The 6,405-nt window shown below is 33.9% G+C and overlaps 1 pseudogene; it reads left to right on the top strand.

The window, feature by feature from the left end:
• The first annotated feature begins 1,762 nt into the window (after window positions 1-1,762).
• On the top strand, window positions 1,763-2,734 carry LOC147481266 (protein FAR1-RELATED SEQUENCE 5 pseudogene; annotated as a pseudogene).
• The last annotated feature ends 3,671 nt before the right edge of the window (window positions 2,735-6,405 follow it).

Raw genomic sequence — 6,405 nt, 5'->3', positions numbered from 1 at the left:
TTCCTAAAAAAAACCCCCACCCATCTACATCTATGTTCCTTTGCTTTTTGCCTAAGAAAGAACTATGTCATTTATATATATATATATATATATATATATATACGGTTAGGCTATAGTGCCATCCTTATAGTGCCACTCTTATCTCACATCTCTCCTAGTCCCTCAGATCTCTTCTCAAGATCATCAGATCTAATTCACTCAAAAATCGCAAAATTTTAAAATTTTAAAATATTTCAAAAACAAAAAAACGAAAAAAAGGAAAAAACGCAAAATTGGGTTCTTCTTCTCCCAAAATTCATAACCCAAAATCAACAACAATAGCTATAATTCATAACCCAAAATTTCGAAACCCACGAATTGATTTTGAGTTTGCTTCACATTTTGATTTCGAGTTTGATTCAAAAACTGATAAAGTGACTGCGCACACCAAGGAGTTCATCAGGAAACAAGCTGAAAAGGAACTGTAAGTACATAATTTCGTGATGGTTTTTAACTGGTTTGGTAAAAATTGGTTTTTCAGTTGTCCACAGATCATTGATAATATACAAAAGTAGAAGCTATAAATATTGGCAAAATCAATTTGTTTAAAAACATAAGCTTGTTTTGAGTAATCAGTTTTTCTACATGAACAAACGCTTTTGAACAAACTCTCTTTAACAAACTGACGTGGCAAGCATCACGTGCCACTTCTCAAACCAGCACTCCTCTTATTCCAAAGCAACCAAAAAAAAAAAAAACACTGTTCGTCTTCTTTGTTGGCGCGTACACTCCAATTTTCATCTCTCTCACGCTAAAACTTCAATCTCTTCATTCACTAAAAACTCCATCTTGAAAATGGTTTTGATTCTTAGATAAATAACACTTTCTTTTCGTGATTGTCAATCTCTGTCTTAAACTACACTACTATATTGATTTCAATATTAAATAAGGGATGGACGTTGAAGTTTCTATTGAATCTCCAAGCATTGATCTGAATAAATACCATGAAGACTATGAGGGAATTGAGATAGAAGGTAGTGAGGAAATTGAAGAAGTTGTAAAGGAAAAGGAAAACTTGAATGAACCTAAGGTGGGAATGAAGTTTGATAGTTTTGATGACATGCGGTACTACCGAAAATACGGCAATGAAAAAGGTTTTCCGGTGAAGATTAGGATTTCAAGAAAAGGGGATGATGGTGATATGAGATGGGTTACTCTTGCGTGCTGTCGAGAGGGAAAATCAAGGAGTACAGGTAAGAATTTGTTCATAAAACAACCAATCTGTAATACGAAGTGTAATGCAAAGATTAGTGGTGTTTTATGTGTGGATAGAAAGTGGAAGCTTAACTCTGTTTATCTTAGCCACAACCACGACGTGAGTCCAAGTAAAGCACGGTATTTTAAGAATAACCGAAAAATACCTCCAGCGGCTAAAAGAACACTTCTACAACATGCTAAATCCGGTATAAAAGCAAATAAGTCTTATAATACTTTTGTGATTAAAGCCGGTGGGAATGAGAATGTGCCATTTTTTATGAAAGATAGTTATAATTTTTTGAATACTGAAAGACGCATGAGACTTGGGAATGGAGATGCTTTAGCAGTTCAAAATTATTTCGTTAAAATGCATGCTAATAATGCTAATTTCTTCTCTTTGATGGATTTTGATGATGATGGTAGGTTGAGAAATTTATTTTGGGCAGATGCGAGGTGTAGGGCGGCGTATGAAGAGTTTGGTGATGCTATCACATTTGACACAACATACTTGACGAACAAGTACGCCATGCCTTTTGCTCCTTTTGTTGGGGTGAATCACCATGGCCAATCAACATTGCTCGGATGTAGGTTGATATCAAATGAGGATACACAAACATTTGCTTGGCTTTTTTCCACTTGGTTTACATGCATGAAAAACCGAGCTCCTAGTGCTATTATAACTGATCAAGATGGGGCCATGAAAAATGCTATTGAAATTGTCTTTCCAAATGCAAGACATAGGTGGTGCTTGTGGCACATTATGAAAAAAATACCTGAGAAGTTGAAGGGGTATACCGAATATGAGTCAATGAAGAGTTCTATAAAATATGCCGTCTATGATTCTTTAACTATGGCTGATTTTGAAGCAAGTTGGAAAGGATTAATTAAGGAGTTTAACCTTGAAGAAAATGAATGGTTGAATAGCCTATACAAGGAGCGACATCGTTGGGTTCCTACTTTTGTGAAAGATACATTTTGGGCAGGGATGTCAACTACTCAAAGAAGTGAGAGCATGAATGCTTTTTTTGATGGATATGTTAATTCAAAGACCACTTTGAAGCAGTTTGTTGAGCAGTATGAGAATGTTTTGCGAACGAAAGCAGAGAAGGAGAAGAAAGCAGATTCGGATACCTTTAGAGCTTCAATTCCTTGTATAACCAAGTACAAATTTGAGCAACAATTCCATGAATGTTACACCAATGAGAAATTTTTGGAGGTTCAAAATGAGCTGAAAGGTTTGCTTTATTGTGGTCTATCACGCACCGGAGGTAATAGCAACATTGAGAAGTATGAAGTTCAAGAAGTTTTGGTTGGACTAAAACAGCAAGACGTCACTTTTATGGTATTGTTTAACCCTGTTGATTGTGATGTTAGGTGTATTTGTCGCTTATTTGAGTTCCGAGGGATATTATGCAGACATTGCCTTACAGTTTTGATTCACAAAAAGTTTGAAAATGTACCTGAAAAGTATATTTTTGGCGATGGAGAAAAGATATGAAGAGGTGTCACACGAAGATTAAAATCCTTTATTCCGATTGGGCTATGAATCCTGAGAATGAGCGTCGTGATAAGTTATGTAATGCATTTTATGAGGGGGTAGAATTGGTCGTAGAAAGTGAAGAGAAGACTAAAATGGCAATGGGTTGGATTGAACGTTTCATTAATGATTTTAAGAATGGTGCATGCATCAATGAAACTACTCAACGAACTCCAACTGTTGATCAACCAAGTGGAAGTAGTACCATTCTTGACCCGTTGGTTGCTCGACGAAAAGGTCGACCAACTATTAAGAGGAAACAAGGAAAGATAGAGATATTTATTCAAAAGGCCAAACAGAAAAAGAAAAAAGTAAGTTTGTACTATTTATCTTCTTTAGTAGAACTACTTAATTATTTTCTGATAATGACATTCATTTCATTACACATATATAGGAGAAAGAAGGTGCATCTAACATCCCACATGATACCCAAGGAAAGACGAAGAAACTTGTTCAAAAGAACAAACGGAAAAAGGAAATTGTGAGTTTGTCATATTATTTATTTTCTTAATTATATTACTATTACTTTTCTGGTTCTTTTATTCCTTTCATTAATCATATAGGAAAAAAAAGGGCACAAGAAAAGAAGGAGAAACTTGTTCCAAAGAACAAATGGAAAAAGAAAAAGGCAAGTTTTTAATTTCTATTTTTTTGTACTACAAATTCATTTTCAATAATGTTATTTTTTATTAAACACATAGGAATTAGAAGGTGCATCTGACATCCCATATGAGACACTAGGTATATGTACCAACTTCAATGCTTCCAAGGTATGGTGATTTTACACAATGTAGTTCTCTGTATTTTTTTTTTGCCTAATGATTTTTTTTGTTTAGTTTCTTTATGTTTTATTAAATTGTAGGAGAAACAATGTGCATCTCACATTCCGCATGGTTCACAAGACATATCTAGTCAATTAAATGTTAATGATGGATTATCCTTCCAATTCGATGCTTCCCAAGCGATATCTAGCCAGTTGAATATTCCAAAATATAATCTTCCCATGGCAAATGTTAATCAGAAATATGCTCAGGTATCATTTACTAGTGATATACTGATATATTTGTAATTAACTTATTTATTAGCTTGGTACTAATTAAGAAATTTTTTATATGGACTATATGGATATATAGCCAATGGATCTCATGTTCCTTGTTTTCAAGACTCTCATTCTGATCAACTTCATAGAACAAACAACTATCCTCCAATGTAGGTATAGCTTTAATTTTACTTTTGGTATACTTCAACTAACTGATGAACTTATTATCTTTACAATATATATATATTTTTTACAATGTTGTAGGCTTATGATGATGATACATTTTGGAAGACATTCTTAGATGAGATGGACAATGGGAAGAATGGAGGACCAAACAATTCAAAGAAATAAGCAAGTGAGGATAAGAAACGATGGCCGGTAGAATAGTTTAGCAAAGTAGTTGTTGGATTTAGTTGGAAATTCAGCAGTGTTTTTGTAGCTTAAATTTGAACAACCTCTGTTACTCTGTTAGAATGAAAATTCTAGTTAATGGCTTACAAGTAATATTTTGTTTTATGGAGTAGTATTTGTTATACTAGCTGCAGGTTGGAGTGAGAAAGAGAGAGTTACGCGCCACAAAAAAATGGATCCAATCTTTTTTTTTTTTTGGGAACTGTTTTGCAACTTGAGGAGTGTTGTATTGTAACATGAGGAGTGTTATACTAAGTAAGGCACGTGATACTTGCCACCTCAGTTTGTTCAAGAGAGTTTGTTCATATAGAATTTTTCTTGAGTAATTACCTTGAATATGATATGCTCAAATATTGTTTAAACATTACTTAATATTATTTGAATATATGACATACACAAATATTGTCTATAATATTTTTTTAACTAGCATTTTCGGTGAACTCTGTCATAGTTTTGAACTCTGTCAGAGTTTTAACTAACATTTTCGGTGAACTTAGTCAGAATTAGTTGGGATTTTCTTATGTTTAACTTTTGTTTGTTCATTTGTTTTTTAATGTTATTGTTTTAAGGTTCCATAGTTATTACATATTCAGGTGATTTTACATTTGCATATTTTGATATTTTTTTCCTTATATAGTGAAATTCTATCTATAAATGAGGTGCCCTATATGTGGAAGTTCAGTATTTAATAGTCTCAAGAACCAAAATGAATCCTGGACGAGCTTTCTGTGTTTGCGAAAAAAATTGTGAACGATGATAAGAAATGTAGGTATTTTAAGTGGGCGGATGAAAAAAATAATTGTGAAAGCTCGTCGTCATTGAATATAACTGATGAATTGAAATATAAAAATTCTTTTGTTCTAGCTCCAACATTTTCCCCAACTGAGAGTCGAGCTTCTATTTGCACAAGGAGGATAACGACTAATTCAGAAACTCACTCAATCGGAATGTTAATATTTAAGTTGTTGTTGGTCTGTCTTCTCTTAGCGGTTTTGTGTATTATCAAGTGGCTGGTTAAGGTGTTATTGTCTTAGACTGGACATTGGATTTGAAGGTGTCAGATGTGTTATTACTTGATCGTAGATGGAATGAAACTATGTAATGATTATGGTGTATTGGGTGTGAAAGGGAGGAGATTTTCACTATGTCGTGTGGCATTGTCAATGATAATTTATCCTAAGTTGAGGTTTTTGGTGGAAATTGTGGAGGAGTGCTTCGACTTCAGTTGCTTTGGATGTAGCTTCTGCTTTGAATGATATTGCTATGGAGGTAACCATCAATTAGACTCGGGGATTTGGAACTGTATCTTCGGGAAATTCAGGTGTCTTTGGTTAGTAGTTTGAATTTAGTATGTGTAAATCTTGGAAGAAGTATTATTTTGAGTAAAAGTTAGTATAATCTCTATTTTATTTGGTATTTCATTTGTGTTATGTTCTATGATTATTTATGTTTATTTTTACTTGTATGTGTTTGTTGCGTTTCGTCGCACTTTTGAATGGACATAGCTTTTTAGAGCTACGTGAGCTTCTTTCACAGGTTTCTGCACTCAGTTAAATCCAGTTTAGTAATTGGTTTGATTTAATGGCTGCCGCAAAGAATTTTGCTTCAGTAGAGAGGATGGCATCACTGGTTCAACAACTTATTGCCCATTAAATCCTGTCCATTACTTCTACAGAGTTCCAAGAATTCAAATGTAGCAGACATATTGGAGTCACTAAAAACAAGAGTAGAGTAGACAAAAGAATGGTTGTAGATCTTGAGAAGATGGGCAACTTGTCAAATTTTGGCAACAACATATAACAAGAAGCAAAAAACTAGAGATCCATTGATCTTCCTGGTAGAAAAATTGCTCAAAGTAAGACTGACAACATATATATTCTATTGCTTATTCGCATGCCAAAAAGCAAATGACATGAGTTGTTTACTCTATCCTTTTTTCAAAAAAATGAAAATATTTTATTGCCTTGCCTTTAGGCAGAGTCTAAGATATGAAATCCAGGTGGGCAGGGGAATTCAAAGGTTCATAGCCATAAAGAAACCTATAAAAAAAAAAACAAACAAACGATGGGAGTACATTTCTCTGTATTGTTGCTAGCCTGTTTCATAGTTTCAAAACTCTAACAAGCAAAACGCAAAGCAAAGGCTCTTTCATGTGTCAAAGCAAAGGCAAACGCAAAGCAAA

Source organism: Coptis chinensis, chromosome 8, assembly GCF_015680905.1.
Source record: "Coptis chinensis isolate HL-2020 chromosome 8, ASM1568090v1, whole genome shotgun sequence".
Taxonomy (NCBI): Eukaryota; Viridiplantae; Streptophyta; class Magnoliopsida; order Ranunculales; family Ranunculaceae; genus Coptis; species Coptis chinensis.
This window is presented reverse-complemented; position numbering and strand designations above follow the sequence as displayed.